Here is a 21,144-nt window from a genome sequence, read left to right as displayed (position 1 = left end):
CTGCAGCCCAGTCAGTACAGCTGTGTCAGGTGTGTTCCCTGTGTGGTTTTGAGTGAGTTTAACGTTGTGCTGCCCTTTATTCATTGCTTGAGACAAACCTCAGCTCTGTGCACAACGTAATTTTTTTTTTTTAGCAGCAAGAGATAAAGAATACCAGCAAGTGAGCTATTGTACGTTTGCCAGCAACTGACTTGGAACGATGTTATCTGAGTACAAGATAAAACCTTGGAAATCCCATTTTTCTGCTTTGCAAATGTATACGTATGGCTCCTGAAACATGTTGAGAACCCAATTCAAATAATCTTGTGGTTCAAAATGCCAGAGGTTCTGTGTCCTTTGTCAAGTTTGGGAAATAGCCTTCATTTCAATAGTCAATCTAAATCTAAACGCACATCAAATCCATTTGATCTGGAATCCCAGATTAAGATATTATTTGTATGGAGGATGGTAGAAAATATTGTGAAATATTTCATGATACTGGCTCTACTGAGAAGCTCCTATTGCTTTAAAAAGTATAATGTGAAAAATATAATGAGAAAAGTTTAGAATTTGGCCAAAATATTTAAAACCTTTATGGTGGATTAAACTGTTTTGGAGCTAAATACTGCTTTTATCTGAAACAACCCATTCCCTCATGCAACTAAATACTGCCATATGTTTAAATTCTTGCAGGCCTCCTAAGGCTGACCCAGAAGAAATGACAGCAAATGTTTGTAAGTCCTTGTGGCCTTGTAACGTTTTCTTTAAAAAGTGAAGAATGGAACAGCAGGAACTGTAACACTCCCACTGAACAGACATATGAAGGCATATGGCTAACATAGGAGCCTGCTGGCTTTTCAGAGCTTGCTGGCTTCATTCTTAAGGCTTCCTTTCGTTTCTCCTTTTTCCTCAAGACAGCTAAACTTGTCTTTCTATTTCACAAGTTGCTCTGTTCTACTCAGAGCTGAGTTTAGCAAGCCTAGGGTCCTTTACAGCCCCTGACCTGCCATGGAAGAGTGGGCACATCTGTTGCCAGCGGTATGGTGCAATGTGCTGAATGTGCTGTTTCTTGAGACAGCTCCTGAGCTTGGCATATCCCTAAGGTAATTAGACAGTCATTCAACCCTGTACATACGAGAGCTCATATAGCAATCTCCTCTCTACTTTTATAAGTATACAGTTTAGAGCATAAATTTTATGCTGGATCTGATTTTGGAAATTAAAGTAAATGACATTTTCTGAAAAGTACTGGAAAGTTGCACTTAACTTTTGTTGCACATGTGAGTTTATTACCTTTTGAGTTCACCATTATGGGGGAAGATCTTCAAATGCATAGAATCACAAGTTTTTTCAAAGTCAGTGTGATTTAATCATGTAAGAACTTAAGACTGCCAACAAAACTTATGCTTCTAAAGCTCTTTGATGCTTTGGATTATTTTTTTCTTCCCTGTAAATATCCTTTCCTGCAATTACTATTTTTAATTAATTGAAATATTTCTGTGCTGTAATGAGGTAACTTTAGTACTGGAAACTATAGGGAAAAAGTACAGCTCAACGACTTCATTTTCAACTGCCTGTCTTTCATGTTTCTGATAATATGCAACTTTACTTCTGGTTTCTAAGGTGCTTATTAACATCTGTGTAGCATAAAGTACAGCTTTGCAGGTTTATGTGTTTCCAGAGGCCATGCCTGCACCATGCAAGCGTGGGTAAATGGGTGGATTATTGTATACCAAGAGAGGAGGAGCGCAGTGTGTGACTGCATCTTGACTCAGTTACACAGTGCTCCAGTACAAGCATGTGTGGGGGAATCTTACAGTGCGTTTTGAAAGGGTGTTTTGCCCTGATGATATACAGATGTGTGGGCTTCCCTGTTGTCATCTAAATTTATCTGTTTGCAGCACAGAGTTTTGCTCTGAAACTTGCAACTTTTGGTCTTTTTTGTTTGTCTATTGTACCATATTCATGGATGTGCAGTGTTTTAAACCATGAAATCTTGACCTTTTGAGTTACAAGATTGTGTATTTCTCGATACTGCAAGATATTTCTTCACAAAGTATTTTGGTAGATAATTTATGTATCCACTCATAAAATTATATTGTCTTGATGTGGGGGATTGTTGAGGTTTATTTTCTCAAAAGTGATTGGAAAATTTCTGTGCCACGAAGAAAAAAATGCAAAATATAAAAGGAAAAATTCAACAATTCAACATTTAATGGAGTTTCCATGGTTTATTCCTCATCCTCTGTCTTACTTTGTGCACTACAGTTACAGTATTAAGTAAACAATAATGTAAAAACAATGAACATTTTGTATGAGATTGACAGTATGAATAATCAGATTTCTTTTTAAAAAGGGAGTGGGGAAGCATATTATTGCCATTTGAAACTTCTCAAGTGAGTTTTCTGAAGTGTTCAGCCATAATTTAGCATGTAGAATGCTCTCTGTTAAAAAGAACTACATTATAATTTACAATTGCTGTGAATGCTGACTGAAGATTGAGCAAGGTGTTGAAGCGAAGTTGTCCACACTCTTATGTAAAATTATTAAGTGTCTTGTTTCCATGTAACTCACTTAGGTTGACACTTTCTGAAAATAAGAGGTTTGTTTAGATATGTTGAATTGTCAATACTCATAAGTCTTATGAACCTGAAGATAATACCAAAGATGTGAGTATCTATTTATATTATCCAAATGGAGAGCTCACCAAATTGAACATAAAGCATGTATAGAGTCTTATTTTGGCTCAGTTCCATAGCATAAATATGCAAAAAGGTTTACTCCCTTAAGTAGTAATTATATGGCTATATGAGTCTAGTTTTAGAGCATCTTAACATTCATTGTTAGATTAAATTAACTTACCTTCACAATATTATTTTCAGATACAGGTGTTAATTATTATCTCCATTTTAGTGATGGAGCTGAGGAGCAGAGGGCATGTCGACAAATTCTATTGTTGGCAGATGGAATCTCAGCCCACCAGAGCTACACAAACATGTTTATCACGGTGCCAAATCTGAATTAGCAGGTCTGATCACAAGCTCATATGCCTCGACTCACAGTAGGACTTGGTGGGTTGGGCACACTGTGCTGTGCTAACCACATTTATTCAGCTTCAACTCAGCTTGGAACTTGGGCAGAAAAAGCTCACATCTGCCAGCAATATACTGTGTAGATACTCCCAGCAAATCTGCCCAAGGCCACCCAGGAGATTTTAAATTATGGCCTGGAAAATTCTTCCATCTCTGTCCAGTTCAGTTGAAAAGGAAGAGAGTTACTGCTGTATGAAAATTATTACTTATATGATTTTAGATAAGCTTTTAGCAAATAGACCTTTCCATGCTTTTGCTGGAAAGTCATGTGTCTGCACAGCTAGCAAAGAGACTTCTTTCGTTATTATGATGTTATCTTTGATTTTTATTAGGCATTAGGCTATTTCCGTATGCAGTCTTCCTTTTTGTCTAGATATGTTAACACTGGGCACTCCTGGCTGAGTCCTAAAAGAAAGTAACTGAAACTTACGGAGTAGCTGCATTTCTGAAATAATTTAAAATAGTGCATATAGTTTCTCAAGTTTCAACCAACTGAGGGGGTTGTTTGTTTGTTTGTTGTTGTTGCTTGGATTTTTTTAACACTCTGGAGCTCATTTATTGTTATTTAAGGAAATGCTTTAATTACACCTAGGACTATCTCCATCAGGCAAAATTCCCATTGATGTCAGTAGGAGTTCTTTCCTAATTGTGCAGTTTCTCCTGAATATGCAGAGCACTTGCTCTGTTATTATTTGGTTATGCATATTTCTATTTCACAATCATTGTTTTGAAGAAACCTCATAATGCACTTGCTCATAGCTTACAATAATTACACTACAGAAAATTAAAGTCTTGTTGGTATTTGGGAGGCATAATGAATAGCAGACAAATGTTAAATATTAATATTGTCAAATATTCTGTTTAATTTTGGCTGTGAACTTCAGTGTTACAAGCACTTCATTACATGATGCAGCTGAAATACAGATCTGTATTTATGTTTCAGCTCTCAAGAACAGATAGGTGGGCATATTACCAAAAAACAAAATAACTCCATAAAAAATAGAAGTATATTATAATTTCTGGAGTGGAATACCCTGAAATTATAGGTGGTGGAAAATTATATCATCCTTGCTATGAACATTGCTGAAATTCTATCATCCTTGCTATGAACATTGTAAGTTGTATTAGTTATGAGTAGAAACTGCACACCAGGCATCATGAAATGCTCTTAGTTCTTGCACATCTTCCAAATTCTATACTTACTGATATTTTTCTGTATCTTTAATTACCATCTCTTAAAAATTATATAGTTGATGATAGTATCAGCACATCAGTTGGTCAGTATTGTTCAGTCCTGAAAATTGAAATGTATCTTTTAAAGAGGCTTGGGTTTGGAATCGGTAATGTTTAGCTTGTCTGTCTTCATGTTTTTTAAGCTTCATTTTGTCAACACTTTAAGACTGTTTCATGGACAAATTAATGTGCTTGACATTGCCTTGTCCTTGGTTGAGAAGCCAACTGTATAATGTCCTTTGAGAAAACACAAAAGGAAATGAGGAAAAGACGACTAGGAAAGACAGACTGAATCTCTTTTGGTTGACCTAATATGAGTTTACTATCCATTTTCCCTTCCTTTCACCCTTCCTACATCTAGACAAGCTATGACCTGTGGGAGTTTGGGAGGAGGATGTGGTAGAATAGGGAAAGAGGTGTATTCAGTCCAGAAATAAGACTGAATTAAACTTTTTTAAAAAGCTTTGAAGGGACATTGCTGGGTTTGCAATAGATTTCTCAGAATGAATCATGTATCTTTCTTGGGATGACAGAGATATTCAGTGAGTTGAATGAGGCACACAGAAATTCAGAAATGTCAGATCTCTGTGGTGACTCTGAACAACTCTTTTTTTCTTTATTTATTAATAAAAGGGAGAAAGTGTAGGAAAAAAATGTCTGTAAGACCAAAGAACTCTGTCTTCCTTGAGCCTCTTGGATGAATTCTGTGCCATTTTCCTTAATGGTATCTCTGATGTCCCGGAATTATTCTTTCTTGAGTGTATCTAGTGGACCTGGAACCAGCAGGATGATTTTGTAGATTTTTTTGAAAGGTTAGTTGATTCTTTTTTTCTCACTTCTGTGTGTCCCCTACAGCTTGACTAATGGGGGCATTCAGCATATACTTCAGTGGCTCTCAATTTTTAGGTTTTCTTTTAGGATCACTAGAAGAGGTTGATAAAAGAGAGCAGAAGAAAGCCAGAGGAAAGAAATAGAGAACAACCTACTGAAATTGTCAGCAGAGAAAAATAAGATAAATAGAGAGCCAAATGCTAGTGAAGACAGTCTTTGATATAGTTTTGCTCCAGAGGAAGGATCTGACCATTTGTGTTTAGTGGAAGAAAAGCACCAAAGAATATGAATATGAAAATAACATGGAAAGGAAACAAGCAAGAAAAAACAAAAATCTGCAAGATCCCACTCTATCAATTTCTGTCATCTGCTGCTGAGTTCCAGCATCACTTAGAGGACTGTGGAGTAATTCTATGTGCCTCTTGCAATGGTAGTAATTGATTTTAAATGGTTTGTATGTATAATACGTTTTTCCAAGAGAGAACATATATGGGCATTTTACTGGTGGTGGCTCAAGAACAGAAGTTTATATGTTAGACAGCAAATATAAAAAGTCAAATTTTTAGAGGGCAAATGAAGATCTTTTCCAAATGCAGGGAATTCAAATTATGTACAGTGTGGTGCACAAGAATATTTCTTTATGCATGAAAAAGTTGTATAAAGTATTTTATTAAGATTTGCTTACATGCATATATGTACAGGCATGTATGTATAAAAAGTATGTATCTACTTGCTGTGGATCCTCTTCTTCCAAATTTACTTTTTAGAAGAAACTCAGGGAAGTTGGAAACATTGGAGGGCTTGATTTATGATATTAAAAATGACAGAACGTACCTGCCTTCAGGCCATCCAATCCGCTTGTATTCTTGGTACCTGGATAGGATGACACTGAAGCAGCATGAAGCTAATTAATACAGACCTTATCCTCAAGGGTCTATCATGTACCTTCAGGCACTTGTGACCCAAAAGCAAGAAAAAAACCTGATAAAGTCATATTGTATTGTGTGTGTGCAGAGCCTGGGTGCTCATGTGATCTGTAAAGAGATTTTTTGAAGGAGGCTAATTTGTTCCTTGTGAGCCCACATGAACCTTTTCTCTGACTGCTATTTAATTTGGCCTTGAACAGGTGAGATTTGGGCATTAATCTGAGGTCTGTTAATATTCTGAAAAGCCTTAAAATTTATTTTTGTCTCTTGTGAGAGCATACAGCTATTCTGCTTCTAGTTTGTTGATTTCTGCCATCGTTCATGTCTTTCCATGTCTAGCAGCTTAATATTCAGGACAGTCAACTACTTTTCAATACAAGGGATTTGTAAGCAGCCAGTCTCACCAATTCCCTTCTTGTGGCATTGCAACCTGCTGAATGTTAGTCAGCGCTCAACAGCATTGTGAAGGTATGGGAATACCAAGGGAAAATATTTTGGTAGAGAGTATAATGTGAAATCAGAATAGTTCATAAGAAAAAGAAAGACACTGTTTACCTGCTTTGAACACAACCTTGTTTGTGTGAAACCTCTGCAGCTCTTTGGTTTTGCCATTTTGTTGTGTGTCCTGCCTTTCTTGCATGTCCTGCCTTCCACAAGCCATCCCCCTGCGTGGCAAGGTCCTTCTTTCCTTCTGCAGGAAGGTGCAGGAAGGTACAGGATGGTACAACTGCTTCGTTCAAAATTTGTTTTCAAGCCTCATTTTACAATAGCCTTACGCAAATCATAGGTTGAAAACTTAGCTCCTCCAGGGCTGAAGTCTGTGCTGTGTAACACTTTTTAACACTTTCCTACCTCAGAACCAGGAGGTAGCAAAAACAATCTGAAGTATTCAAACATCATGGTGGTGGCAGCCAATAACAGAGGAAAGGTGTTCTCCATCACTGTTGCTCAACACAAGCTACATCTTAAGTCTGCTGGATGTTTTCTGGGTGCTCAGGAGCATACGCAGAGCATTGCAAATGTCTCCTGACTCCGAAATGTGGTCAGGTATCAAAGTCATTGGCCCTGGCCTGCCAGCAGTCCCTGAAATTGCACATGTATGTATTTATAAGGCAGATATAATTGCATTCTTTGTAATGCAATTCTTGCTCTTTGTTTTGTTGTATTACTTTTCATGTGATCATCTTTCAGCGTAAGATGGTAAGCCCTTAAAATGTTCATGTTCACACAGTGACCTTGGTCATACTGCTAATTTCAGCTATTAACATTAATGAAGTGACAGCCTTAATAACCTAAAGTAACTGAAATTGGTACTGCTTTAGGTGGTGGAGTTGGACCAGATGTCCTCCAGAGGTCCCTTCCCACCTACATTATTCTAGGACGGATATTGGTTGCTGCATGTGGGGATTCATATTACTTGACTTGAACAGTTAATTATTCATTGAGGAGAGAAGGTGAGAGAAAAAATGGTGAAACTCTGCACCCAAACAGTAGAGGTACTCAGCTGGCTTGTGGGAGGTTGAATTAAGGTCTCTTTCCTCTGATTTTTATACTGACTGGTACATTTTTCATAGGTGAAATGTTTTATAGTGTGCCTTTGTTCCTTTTAGATATGGTTCCAAGGTTAAGCGGTGTGTGGCAGGGTCAGACTACAAATTCCTGGTGGAAACCATGGACAGCTCACATATTCCTAAATCTTGGATTCTGTTTTGTGATTGTGAGCTTAAACCTTGTAATGTTATTTTTATTTTAAATGCTCTTAGACTCTCTTTTTGCATTTTAACAGTATTCTTATTGGTTATTATGTACATTCTGAATATTTAATTTCCTCACTTGAATATCTGTTTAATATGAAGGTTAGAAATACCTCTATGTTTTATAGGCTTGTACTAATTAGACACAGGGAAAAAAAGCTATTCAGCCACTCAGCCTATTTTCCAAGGCTGTGTAAAAACATTGTTTCCATATTGGATTTGAATAAGTAATTGATGAGCAATAATTCAGTCAAGAAGTTTCAACTTCTTCAAGTTTTAATTCAGCCATACAGATTACTCTGACACTTTGAATATGGTCAGTACTGTTTGCTTGAGCAATACTTTAGATTAAGGTTTTCCTTAGTAATTGTGTGCAGTGTAAACTGTCTTTCCATAAGCACTTTTCTAGTAAGTTGTAAGCAAATAACTGTTTATGTAGAAACCTGATGCAATGGAATTCTGACTATGTTAGAAATGCTTTTTGAAGTTGCATATACATATATATTTGGAACATTTTTGTTTCTTTCATTTCTGTGATAGCTGCTAGAATTTTCATTGGGCTTGAAAAAAGTTGCAATAATCTGGCAACTATTTCATTTCAGAAACTGATCACTAATGCCTCTCAGTAACGGAGAGCTAAACGTGTAGTTATAAATCTACAGTTTAAATCCTTTTGTGACTGTAAGTATTTTATGTCTATTTAATTAAACTCTCAGATATGTTCCCAAGTTTATTTCTGTAATTGCTCTTCTGGAAATATTTAACTTTAAAAAGACACTGAATACAATTTTGCTCAAATCTGATATCTTTGAAGATTTCTAATATTTTGAATCTTTATTTAGTGAGTGTAATGTACCTAGGTCTTTTTTATAGGCACAAATGTGTATTCAGTGTAATTACATGGAATCAGGACAAGGAGAAATAAAGAAAGGAAAATAAAGAGAGGTTTGAGATTGTTTTGGGTTTCCTTGATTTAAATCTCATATTTTGCATGCTTCTTGATTGTAGTAGTTTATTCATTTTGCCAAACAGACCACAAAGCTGTGAATATTTATTTAGTGCTGTTCCTAATACTTTTTCTAATAGGGAATTATTTTGGTACAATGAAAGATATTTGTAAATGAAGCAGATAAGCCCTTTGGCAGACAAGGAGTGTTTTGTTCAACACAAGAATTCTATTGTCCACTGCTTTAGTTGTCAAGTGCTTGGGGAGCCCAGGATTTATGATGATGTTACAATGGCCCTTTCAGAGCGAAGTCTAAGAAGCTGTGAGATTCCATTCCTCTGCTTTTCAGGCTTTCAAATCTTTTTATCGTGCAAAGACAATGCAGGATTCAGCTGCTTCTTAGGCCACAGGACTGCCCATTTAACATCAGGCATTGTGAAATAATTACTATAGTGACAATGGGTTTGCGTTGGTTTTTTTCCCCTCTAACTAGCAACATTTCAAAATTGTTCTAGTTGTCACTTTGTATAAACTGACTCTGAAGCCACGGCTTACTTAAAAAAAAAAAAAAAAAAAAAAGTCTAGTTAGGAAGTTTGATGTAAAGTGCCACTATGTCAAATCTATTTGGAACATTGGAACTGTTTAATGGATTTCTGTTTGTTTCTTTTTTTTTTTACTTTTTTTTTTTAATTTTCTTATGATTATAATTGGACTTTGAAACAGCCCTCTGTAAATACAGCAGTTGTTTTTCTTTTAGCTTTTCTGCCTTCTGTAAAGGTTATAGAGTAAGAAGATCCTTACTATTGAAGCCATGTTTAGCAGCAGCAGAAAATATGAAAATAAAGAAGATAATATGTGTAAAAGTAGTATCTGATACCCACATCTCAATTCATCAGCTAAACTATTTCTTGTGCTATAATGATGGAATTCATTCAGCTGTCTTGGATTGTGTTTTTCTTGAAAATTTATATCTGGAGGAGTTTCTCCTTACTTGATGTTAATATGATGATTTATTTGCTTCAAATACTGATTAGTGCTGAAAAAAATATTGATTTGTAATCTCTGATGTCTGTTTAAATGCGGTGTAACTGGAAAATGGAGTCTTGACAGTTAAACTATTATGTGCATGGGCACTTCACTGGTAGTAGGTATATGCATAGAAAAAAGCTTAATAGTGAAGCAGGTCAGATTGAGGACTGGTAATATCTATTAACTATTTGCTGCTTTTAAAAGCAAAACAGATCTCAAAAGAATTAGACAACAGGGATATGTAGGAGGATATTTTGAGCAATACTTATTTAAGCAACTTCAAATGTCTTGGGCGAAAAGGAATCTTGAGCTACAAAGTCATCTGTAAAGATGTTATCTGTGACGATACTGAACAAATTATCAAAATGAGAAAGTTTATTCAGTTTTAATCCTTTTCATTCATTCATATTAACAGTGAATTAGTTCAAAAGAGTCTTCTGGGACTGAAGACTTTGCATGCAAAATGAGCATATTTTAAAATGCCATATGTACTTCATAGCGAATTGCATAAATACATTGCATGTGTAGAGTATTTTTATAAACCAGATGCTTTATATATTAGTGACTGGGTCATCACACAAAACATACCTCACTTGATAGAGCTTACCTTAGCAAAATTTGCTTTCTAGGAATGTGGTTTTTGTTGAACGTGTATCACAGATTTTTAAAACCGTGAGTCAACGTATCCGCAGTCACAACTGGCATAGAAGCCATGTGATATTATTTCTTTGTTTGATGGAGTGAGTGTGAGACATGTTTGTGTAATACTGCAATATTGTATATGTAATATTCAGTCAATGTCTATTAATTTCTCCTCAATGCTTTTGCTAGCAACTTTGAAATTTGAGCTGTGCTGCTGAACTATTTTTTACAATTAAAACTTGGTTGCTTTAGTGGGGATGAGAAGTGGGTATAAAATGGAGGATCAATATAAATGAAATGGCTTTAACAGTTAAATACTGCAAAAAATTACTGATTTGCATGTAGCAACCCAAATTACAGAAGCTATTTTGCAATAATTCTTCCTATAAATTCTCAATTAAAAAATTTTAAAATACTGGGTGATCTAGCCTGATTTCTTTGGCTAGAATGAATACTAGTCCTAAAATTCATTTAAGAGTCTATCAAGGTGTCAAATGAGCATCAGAAATACAGTGTCTACATCAGTACATAACAGTAGATCACACTGAGTATTTCTTTTGCTAGTCTTCAAATGATCTTTAGGCTACTGTGATTGTTTATAGGCCAGAGTTTAGTTTTCTTTTCTTATGGTACCTACATTGCATTGGATTTCAAATGCACTTTTTCATTCTTTGCAGCCAGAACTGAAGTACTGGATAAGTGGTAGCAGAAACCTTACCTCTGAGTTGTCATCACAGTCTCAGTAAGTGTCATTTCAAATGTGTGGAATATGCTACGTACATTGGCAACAAGTTTCCAGTGGCTGAAGGTAAGTAGTGCATTCAAGTGTATGATCTTCTGAGTGATGTCAGATATGCACAGCTAGTCTCTTGTTTCTAGGGTGTCTACAATATTTGTACAATATAAGGAATATTTCTTCAATGACTCATCCCTCGCCTGTTGCGTGCTGTCTGCTGGTTTTTCTTATGCATTGTAGAGTTTATCTATTGGCCTTGATTGTCACTCAGGAGAACTGATGTTGCTGGACACTGACCATCCTGCTATGTTGGTAAAGCACAGCTTGATAACATGCATTTTTTGGATCACATTTGTTTAATTTCTTGTTTAAAACACTAGAGAACTTCTTGAAAACTCACAGCAGTATGGTACTGAGGAAGAGAAATATAAGGAATTATCTAATATTTAGTTTTCCAATTTGATTTTATCAGTCAAAAGGATTCATACTTTTCTTATTCTAGGCCTACATGAGTGACTCATTTATTCCATATTTGGTTTATTTCTCTGGTATTTTGTGCAATACCACTAAGCTTAATAAAACTACTCAGACTTGGGTTAGAAAAATAATTCAGTCGTGACCTTTGCACTTCAGAGAAGGTGGCTGTGGAAAGTTTGGAAAAAGAGCAGTATGGGAAACTCTAGACCTAAAAATAGTTGTATCTGCTGCTCTGATGCCTTTAATTTTTCATATCATCTCTTTCAGTTGTGCTATCACTGAAACCAGTGATTCCACAGAGGTGAGAATGGTACCCTTAAAGGAGTATCTATGCTTTTTAAAAAATTAATACAGAAACACATTAAATGTAATAGATAATAAATATGTAAATACTATAATTTTTACAGAATCAAAGGCATGATCCCACCTGAATTATCTAGGATAAAGAGTACAAAGCCAGGATATTAAAACTCTTTGTCTAGTTGACTCATCCACAGTTTTTGCATTCAGTGCACTCAAGTTCTGCTTGACAGATGCTTCATTTCTGTGTAAATGTCCTTGAATGATGATGATCTTATTTCTGGCAGCCAAATGGGCTGTATACTTTAAACATCCTTGTGAGCAGCTATATAGGATATATGTTTATGGTATTCACTGACTTGTTAAGGTAGGCTGCAGCTATTAGTATCAGGCTGAAACAGAGTATATTTGACAGTGACACCAATAGCATTCAATTTAACTTCGGTAGAAATGTGTAAATTCCTTTCCTTCTGAGGAAGAGCTGTAGCTCAGCATATGAGATTCTTATCCTGTCTAAAAACGAGCCAAATTTTGCAAACAATGCTCAGTTCTTGTTCAGATATAGCTTTTTAAGTGAATGAAGTTAAAGTGAGTTTGGTTTGACTGAAGACTTCCTGACTAGGTTTCAAATTCATATACGGGTCTCAGGAAGACACAGCAAAGTATCTTAAATTAGTTACACATTCAGTTTCTCTGAGTCTCCCCTCCATGCAGTGGTGTGTGAATTTTCTCACCACTGTCTCAGTTATCCTTTTCTTTCATTTTCTTATATCTCAATTCAAGGTTTAGTTCAGGCCTCTTTCTAGTTGTCTTGTTCTTGGCTTCAAAGCTACACTTCCAAGTAGATTTAATTTTTACAAATTAAAGAATTGCGAGGAATAATATTAAAGGAATATCTGAAGGCCCATTGCTCTCACTAGTATAGGAGATAAGTGAATTTAACAAACTGGGTCCCTATTCAATCTTTTTTCATGTCTTACCTGAGAAACTGTTGTGTCTATTTTAGGAGACTTTTTTACATTTCAGAGTTCAGGCAAATAATTTCTGAAAGAAAGCTTCCTGCAGAGTGACTGTGAGATGTTCCCTCTGCTTGGTGTGTGAAGTGCCTCCCAGCAAAAAAAGGAGGAACAAGAACTGCTTTTGTTGATTATCATGTAAACCTGGGCATCCTGCTTTTACATGCTTTACATATGCTGCTTAAATTATCTTCCCTTTTTTTGAAGGATTTCTCTTATATTGCTCCTAGCTGTGCCTGGTCAGAAACGCAAATTTCCTGTTATAATATCTAGATAATTAAACAGTTCAGGAGGTAAAATGTTCATGTTTAACTATTGTTAATGGAATAAAATACAGGGCAGACAGAAAGGCACTACTGAGCTCGTATGGAGCTGTAACATGGGCTTGGCTACTCAGCCACCGGAAGATGACCAGTAGATTCATTAAGTGGTTATACCTTGACTAGACATTTCCTTCCTATACTGCTTAGATTTTCTATACTGAAATTCTAGAAGAAGTGAGAATAATCACAGCAGATAAATTTCTTCCCAATTATATTATGGTGCAAAGCAGTATATACGAATAAAGGGTCCATGGGACTCCCTAAAAAGAATACTACCATATTTAAAAATCCTTCCCATATAGGATGAGAAACTTAGGTTTACTTACTGAATATAGAAGTCAATATTTTATAATGTATAGTTTGCCTCTTTCATAAATAACATCATTTTTATTATTTGTTATAAGTGTAGTAAGCCTAGACTACAACAGGAAAACATGATATTCCTGACATACAAAGTAGATCTTGAAAGAAATTGCTGTATAGTTTTGTTTCTGCACAAATGCCATGTAGAAAGAAGACTAATTTTCAGTTACTTAGAATCACCTTGTCTTATTACAGTGCTAGCACATTTAATGAGGTCTACATATCTAAATAGAAAAGTGTTACATCTTCAATTTCCTGCTTTATCCTGTATTATACCTCTCACTTTGCTTCCATACAAGCAGATGTTTATATAGGTTTTAAGATCAGAATTAGAAATAATTTTATGTTAAAACATGATCCATTGTGTGTCTTGGATGCATATATTGTATATAAAAAGATTACTGTGCACTCAGCCATTCAAGGTTTCATATGCAACAAAAACTCAGAAGCTAGTTTGCCATCTCATACATGGACATATTCTGTATGTTATAAAATAAAACAAAATTTAGTATATTTAATGCTTTAAAGGTATTTAACCAAACCAATTATGGCATTGTAAGTCACCTTTGAAGAAAAACTTCTTAAAAATGTCTTCAGTATCTTTCAGGAATACTTGCTAATACAAACATGCTAACATATGCAATTTATGTGGATTTACTAATCTTTATAAACAGTAATAAAGTCACACAAGGTGTGGTTGGTAAAATCTAATGTAATGGAAAGGATATTCCCATTTTATTCCTGACAACCTGCATTTTCAACCATTCAGTTACTTTATTTTAAAACGGCTTTTCAATTACTTTCTAGTGCTGTAAGGAAAAGCCTTTTGACAAAAGTATGACATAAACCATTTATATTATAGCTCCATCATATTTCCCATAGCTAAACTAGACTGGACAGTTCATTAAAAAGAAAAATTAATAGTACAAGGTTGCAGGGAAACAATAACAGATTATGACTGGCCTGCGGCAGCCCACTGAATTCATGTAGTGGAATAAAAATGATTCCCTTGTCTTGTAAATGAAGGTTTGTTCCAAGGTTTTAGGCAAAGTCTATACTTCTGTTCCTTTACAGGAAAAAGCTTTACAGTTTCTAGTCTATGAAAGCAATACTTTAGAATTCCTGCAGAAGATAAATATGTACTCTTTTGGGATGGAAAGCACATGTATGATAATCTTTCAATGCATAATAACAAACATAACATAAAAGAATAGAATGGCACACAGTGAATGACTACATCAAAGCAAAAACCTAACCTTCTCAGAGCTGGGCAGAGGCATGGAGAGGCAAAGTGAGGGCAGAGTCAGGACTCAATCCCATCTTTTCTTACCTAAGGTATATCTGCTCTAGACCAGTCTAAAATCACTATACTTCAGTGTGCAAAAAATGAAGTATTTGTGACTCAATGGAATATAGTTTAGGTCCATTGCTGCCACCTTTCTAACATCATACGTGATTTATCTATTGCTTAAGGTTGTTCTTAAAGGTATAAGCAAGTCCTAATGGCCCCTTGCTAGATGTTACTGCATATTTTCACAGTTTCCTCAGGGTTTCATGGTTCAAATTTTCTGTATAATTCTGGTATGTGTGGCAAGTACACAGACTTTAATGTTGAAATCTGAGTTTTATTATAGCAATACTATAAATTCCTGTCTCAGAAGATATTTCAAAGAATATGGGCTCTGGGATGCATTAACCATTATTTTTGGCTGGTGGCCACAACCTTCTAATGAATTCGAGGGGATAACAGGAGAGGCCAGAAAAGGGGAAGTCTGAGCCAATATGATGTTTGGAATCAAATACAGGACTGACCTTCCAGGATATTCTCTGGTTCTGTTTGTGAACACAATCTTCTTTTAGAAACAACAACCTAAAATACTGAAAAGTCATGGTTCTGTACTTTTACACATTTATATCTACTTTTACGAGAGAACTTGGATACTTGGCCTCTCATTCTCTCTTCTCTCCCACCAAAATAGAAAAACAGATTATGTAACCTCAAAAGTCTGGTCTCGGAGAGGCCTCCTGGATATCTTGGCTTAGTTTCATGCTTTGAGCTATATTTTGTGAACCGAGGCTGCACTGAAGCAAAAAATAACCAACCAGCCAAAAGACTCCCTTGACCTTCTGAGCTGTTTTCATGTTTTCACTGCAGGCAACATGTATGAGTTGCAGTATGTTGGAGAGAAGAAAATTTCTTTTAATTTTTAAAGGAAATGTGTTTGCACAAACCTTTAGCACTCACTAATGAGCTGTTCATTTCAAGACTGGGTACTAACTGTAGACTTCATTGTTATATTCTATTTACATGTCCTAAGGTATCGCTTCCATCTTCTCTCTGTCTCTGCCCTGTGTAAGACACAAGAGAGAACAGCCCTCTCGCAGGGAACAGTCTTTCAGTAAATCACAGTGACTCACTCCAAAGAAAGCTCAGCAGAGACTGTGTTGCGCTGTTTCACAGTAAAGCTAGTGACCCAGTGGCTTTCTGCTACTTTGCTGCTTGCAGGATTAACAGAATAATACGACAGTTGTGTAGTCAAGAAACCTCATCATCAAATGGAATGACCTTTTTCCTCCTCTTAGACCCGTAGTGGTTTGGTTTGCTCCCCACATGCTGTTACCTCCTTTAATCTGAAACTCTGTGAGCTCACACATGGTTGACAACATTATCTTCTGTTTGAACAGTCACTTTGCTTGTGACTGGTTACAGGTGTGTTGCATCCAGATTTCAAATTAGGTTGCTTGAAGTCTCCATCAGTTTATTATGCTACAGCCTGTGGAGCTCATTTAGGCAAAAGGAAAATGCCAAGAATGTACTGCTAATGTAAAATCCTAACAGTCTAAGAAAAAATCATTAGTTCACCTCTGCTGAGCTCTTATACAAGTTATGTACAGTTAAACATGATACACACAAGCTTTCTTGTATCTACCGTTTCTCTGGTATTACGCTTGCCATCAGCTGCCCCTCAGGGAGATGTCTTCTTGCAAGGGTGGGAATGGAGGGCCTTTGCATCCAGAGCAGTACACTGATGGTTCCTTCTTCCTTCTTACTCTACAATCCATCTAGAGAAAACATGCTTCACATCTCCACACCTTGCACTTTCTTCATTGGTCTGTAGTTCCACATTGCATCTAGTTTTACTGTGAATGGTGTCTTCTACATATATTGAATATTGTCCTTTGTTCTCTATGTTATCTTTAAAACTGGTTTTGTGCAGCTTCCAACATTGCATTTGTTCAGTGGCTGGCAGCTGACCCCTGGTGAGCAGTTTACAGCCCTGGGTCTCCACTATCATCTTGTACCTGGGCTTTCAAATCTCTTCATATCATCCCCTGCCTGTCTCTCTATGCTCTGTTTTATTTGGAGTCATAGGTAGCTTGTTCTATATGGAATTCTATATGGAATAGTGAATTGTTATTGTTATTCATTACAAATATATGTATAAACCAACTGTATTACACCACAGTCATCCAAAGCTAAGCAAAAAGCCAAAATAAATTAGGCAATAGTCACCTCCTCTTTAGATAACCTGTTACAGCCAAATAAGTTAACCAAAACCAAACCCCAGGCAGGCCAGAACAAGTCCTGATGAACCCTAACAAGCCCTGTGGTTGCTGATGCCTGTGCTGCCAGCTGCATACACAGCCTTTGGCATGTTGCTAACAATAACAAATCTGTTTTATTGTCTTAAGAATCCCTGAAATTTTAACAAGTCCATGTTACACACAGAAAATTATTTTTTACACTCTTTAATTAAAACCCATTATTAAATAGGTGTTTAGTAAATATTCATGTTAGCAATCTTATATAATTCTTTGTGTCATATTATAGTTGGGTTTAGATATAGCTGTGTTTACAAATAACATAATAGCAGAAGTGCCTATGTATGACCATCATAATGAGCTCTTCCTGCTTATAATATATATTTATCATTCTTTGGGTCTGATTCTAAGCTCACTTACTGAAGCTTCAGCCAGAAGGGGTCCACAAAATTTGCACAGAGAGTTTTAAAAAAAAATCATGTTAAGTTTTTTAAGGCAATGTTTGCTCTGACAGCCGTTACATTTGAACAAGTAATATGTCTGTCTGTTCAGAAAGATGTTCCCAGTTCTTGGATGAATCCCCAGATCCAGTTTCTCCAGCTGGTGCCTGTCTAGTGCTTTATTCTCTCTGTCCACTGGATTTCCAGGAAGCTGGTTTTGGTTGTAGGTGTAGCACAAATGGTACCAAGTCATTTATTTTCCTTTTGCTAATTCTTGTTTCTGAGTTGCAACCACTCTCTTTTGGCCTTCAAAGTAGCAATAAAATATAGGGTTAGCATTGTAGAAGAGCACTATATGGCAGTCCTTGGATGTGATATTGTAAAAACACCATAACAAAATTTAAATACTAATCCATATTGGTTAGTCTTATGCAATCTTATATTATTTACCAAAGAGATTTAAAGGAAAAAGGAAGATGGGAGTGTTCATCTTTATACACAAAGAAAAACATACCCACTGGAGTTTTGCATGGACTTTTAAATGAAAAACTCCAGATTCTTTGTAATGTGAACAAAACCAACAAGCATCAATACCGCATTTAAATTCTGTGAAGTCTGAGATACCAGACTAGACTAGAGAACAAGGTAGGGGGTTACGTCAGCCTGTTCTGATGGTTACATCAGTGGATGATACAGATTGCTTAGCAAGTATATGGTAAATTTCCACAAATAATAGCGGAATCTTTAACAAAGTTGGAACTTAATCTGAGAAAGAACATAAAACTCACGGTACACACAACACACTGCAACTAGCAATTTTAGCCTGACTTGTAAAGCAAGAAGAAAAGTACAGGTGAAACACTTATTTGGAAATTATTTGGAACTGTGAAAGCCTCATTTCTCTCTATCAAGGATGGTAAAATTCACAGACATGAGAGGTGTTTGATCCGATGAATTGCCATACACAGAACTTTCTTAATAGAACTATAGTAACCTGGTCTCCAGAGCCTCATGCTCTTGCAAACATGACGTATTTGTGCCTGCATGGAAAATGCCATTTGATGCAATACACTTGCTCATTAGTCTTGGGCTTTTAGTCACCTTCATCTTGTTCACCAGCTACTTGTTCTGACATGGTAATTTGGGCTTTAGCTCACACGAGCTCTCTTGGGCTTAACACATATGGTCTTTAAAAGCTTTCTATTGACACAACTTCCATTTTCTTTCTCTATGCACTCATGGAACTGTCAGCAGTCATTTTAGCTTGTTTCTTACTTCAACTATGAAGTCAACATTTCTTTCACAAAACCAAAAAAGGTCCAAAGTTTCTAAGTATTCCATCCTTCTTCCTACAAATGTAACATGTACCAATGTATTTAGAAAGATTATGTTTGGCGACAGACTCTCTTATCTCTCTTTACTCTAATAGTTCCTTTTCCAGAAAAAACATAATTACTCCAAGAGCAATTTATTTAATTATCATTATGGGAGACTTCAAAGGAAATTGATTGGATTGAAATAGTGATAACACCGTGGCAACTTTTTGAAAAGAACATTTTGGTAGAAAATCTGCTGTGTGTAAGGGTATATTTAAGGTTTTTTATATATATATGTGTGTGTATATATATATACACACATGTATGTTAATTCTTTTTATTGATTTTATTAGCCCCTATTTTTCTTCTATGAATATAAATTCTTCCTCCTGTACTTGCCTTATGTTAAGGTCATTCCATCCAAAAATTGTACTGTTCTCAGTCCAGCAGTTCTATCAGCTTGTTTTCCTCTTTCACAAGCTCATTTTCAAGTTACACTTCACTGGTCTTCATTAGGGGCAAAACTGGCTGTTACTGATTTGGAAGATAAAGCTTTACCTGACTTGACACACGTTCATTCACACTCAAGTTCTTTTATACTGTCCTGTTGGTTAAAAAGCACATTGGTGACCAAAGATGCCACAGGCCCTGATATTGCACTTTTAAGGTTAAGACTTGCCCTTAGCATCAGAGAAATGGTGGCAAACGGTATTTCTGTCTCTAAAACATATAATGCACTTCCAGAAGACATCTAATTATAGCTGATGTGTATGCTTCAGCTATGAATAGCACTAATCTAATTAAACAAATGCGCATGTTTGCCATTTTCCCATGGCCAGCTTTCCGTGGAACATCAGTTTCTGATAGTAGGGCTTTTGTGCAAGAACAGCTATAGGTTCAAGTTATTTAAATTTTACCTTATCTGCATTGTATCATGGTTCCAGCCATAGCCAGGAACTGCCTTAAAACTATTGTTGTTAATGATTTCTGTGAGAAGAATAGAAATGTTTTGCCACAATCATCTGTAATTAAAGGTCAGAATTCGTGCCAATCCATAATCTCTGGGACATATTAGTGTTTTGTACAATCAGTTAGAGATATGTAATGAACAAGTTTAACTCAAATGATGTTCATGCAAAATATACTGAATCATTTGCCCTTTTTTTGCAAATGTATGATTTGATGGAAACCAAATTTTAATTGCAAGTTGTCAAGCCTGTCCTTTTTGTGCTATTTATATGCTTAGCATCTAATTGCATCACCTTTGCACCTCTTGTTGCATTTTTGGTTTTGTATCATAATATTGGGCATTATATCTTAACCTTATAGCTTTGGAACACTGAAAATACAGATAGTTTCTCCGATTTGTGCTCAGAGCAGGTCAGGCTGCGCAGGAAGCCAAAGGGTAGGCTGTATCTAATGAAGGTGGTGTTTTCTTTTTGAGTGTTTGCATGGTTTTTAAGTTAAATGGAAATATTCTAGGGTTACTCTTTACCACAAGACATCTCAGAAGATACTTATGCAAATATTGTTTGAATTATAATCTTATGATTTTTAATGGATTGTAAATAATAACTTAAATTTGAAGTTTCGGTCCTTTCAGCTGTAACTTACCATTAGGTATTTAAACAGCAATGGTCTCCTTTATTAGAGCTATTGACTCTGTATTAGAAATGTGTTTGAAAATTCTGATGATGTTATTTTGTTATATTGAGCCAAAATAGGTCTCTTGACAGACAGTCTCTGCCTATGCAAAAATTAATTATTGATTCAGTTTTTCATTCAGAAGATCTCGAAATGGCTTTTGTGCTCTTTATGTAAGAAATTTGCACTACACTGGAGCAGTTAAGCAGACTATCAAAAAGACCCTTACATGTGCATGCATGGCTGAAGGATCTGAACTCTTCCTTGTGCAGCTCCAAGAAAACTAAGAAAAGAAGGATCTTTGATTAGAAATTTACCTCTCACCTTTCTTTCTCTAGCAAATGTATTTGAAAAAGGCACTCTTAGTAATTCTCTAACTTGTCAAGTTTTATAAAGATAAGTGTTACAGAGAATCTAATTATGTGAACCTCTCTAAATGAGAGTCACAATGGCTTCTAGATTTAAACAAACTGCTGCCAGGGTGCATTGCATGTGTTTCTGAAGTGGCAATCTTTTATCAGAAACTTTCCCACTTGAGGGAGACCAAATTGAA

At 35.9% G+C, this 21,144-nt stretch overlaps 1 protein-coding gene across 3 annotated transcripts in view; it reads left to right on the top strand.

Annotated features, from left to right (window-relative positions):
- Positions 1-21,144, top strand: part of CDH11 (cadherin 11) — an 83,316-nt gene that overhangs the window by 28,712 nt on the left and 33,460 nt on the right. For all 3 annotated transcript variants that reach the window (XM_030469753.1, XM_030469752.1, XM_030469754.1), the window contains one exon: positions 11,111-11,241. The gene's annotated coding sequence lies outside the window, so the exon portion shown is untranslated. The remainder of the gene's footprint in view (positions 1-11,110; positions 11,242-21,144) is intronic.

Source organism: Strigops habroptila, chromosome Z, assembly GCF_004027225.2.
Source record: "Strigops habroptila isolate Jane chromosome Z, bStrHab1.2.pri, whole genome shotgun sequence".
Lineage (NCBI taxonomy): Eukaryota > Metazoa > Chordata > Aves > Psittaciformes > Psittacidae > Strigops > Strigops habroptila.
The sequence above is the reverse complement of the archived record's forward strand: the minus strand, read 5'-3'. Positions and strand labels throughout refer to the sequence as shown.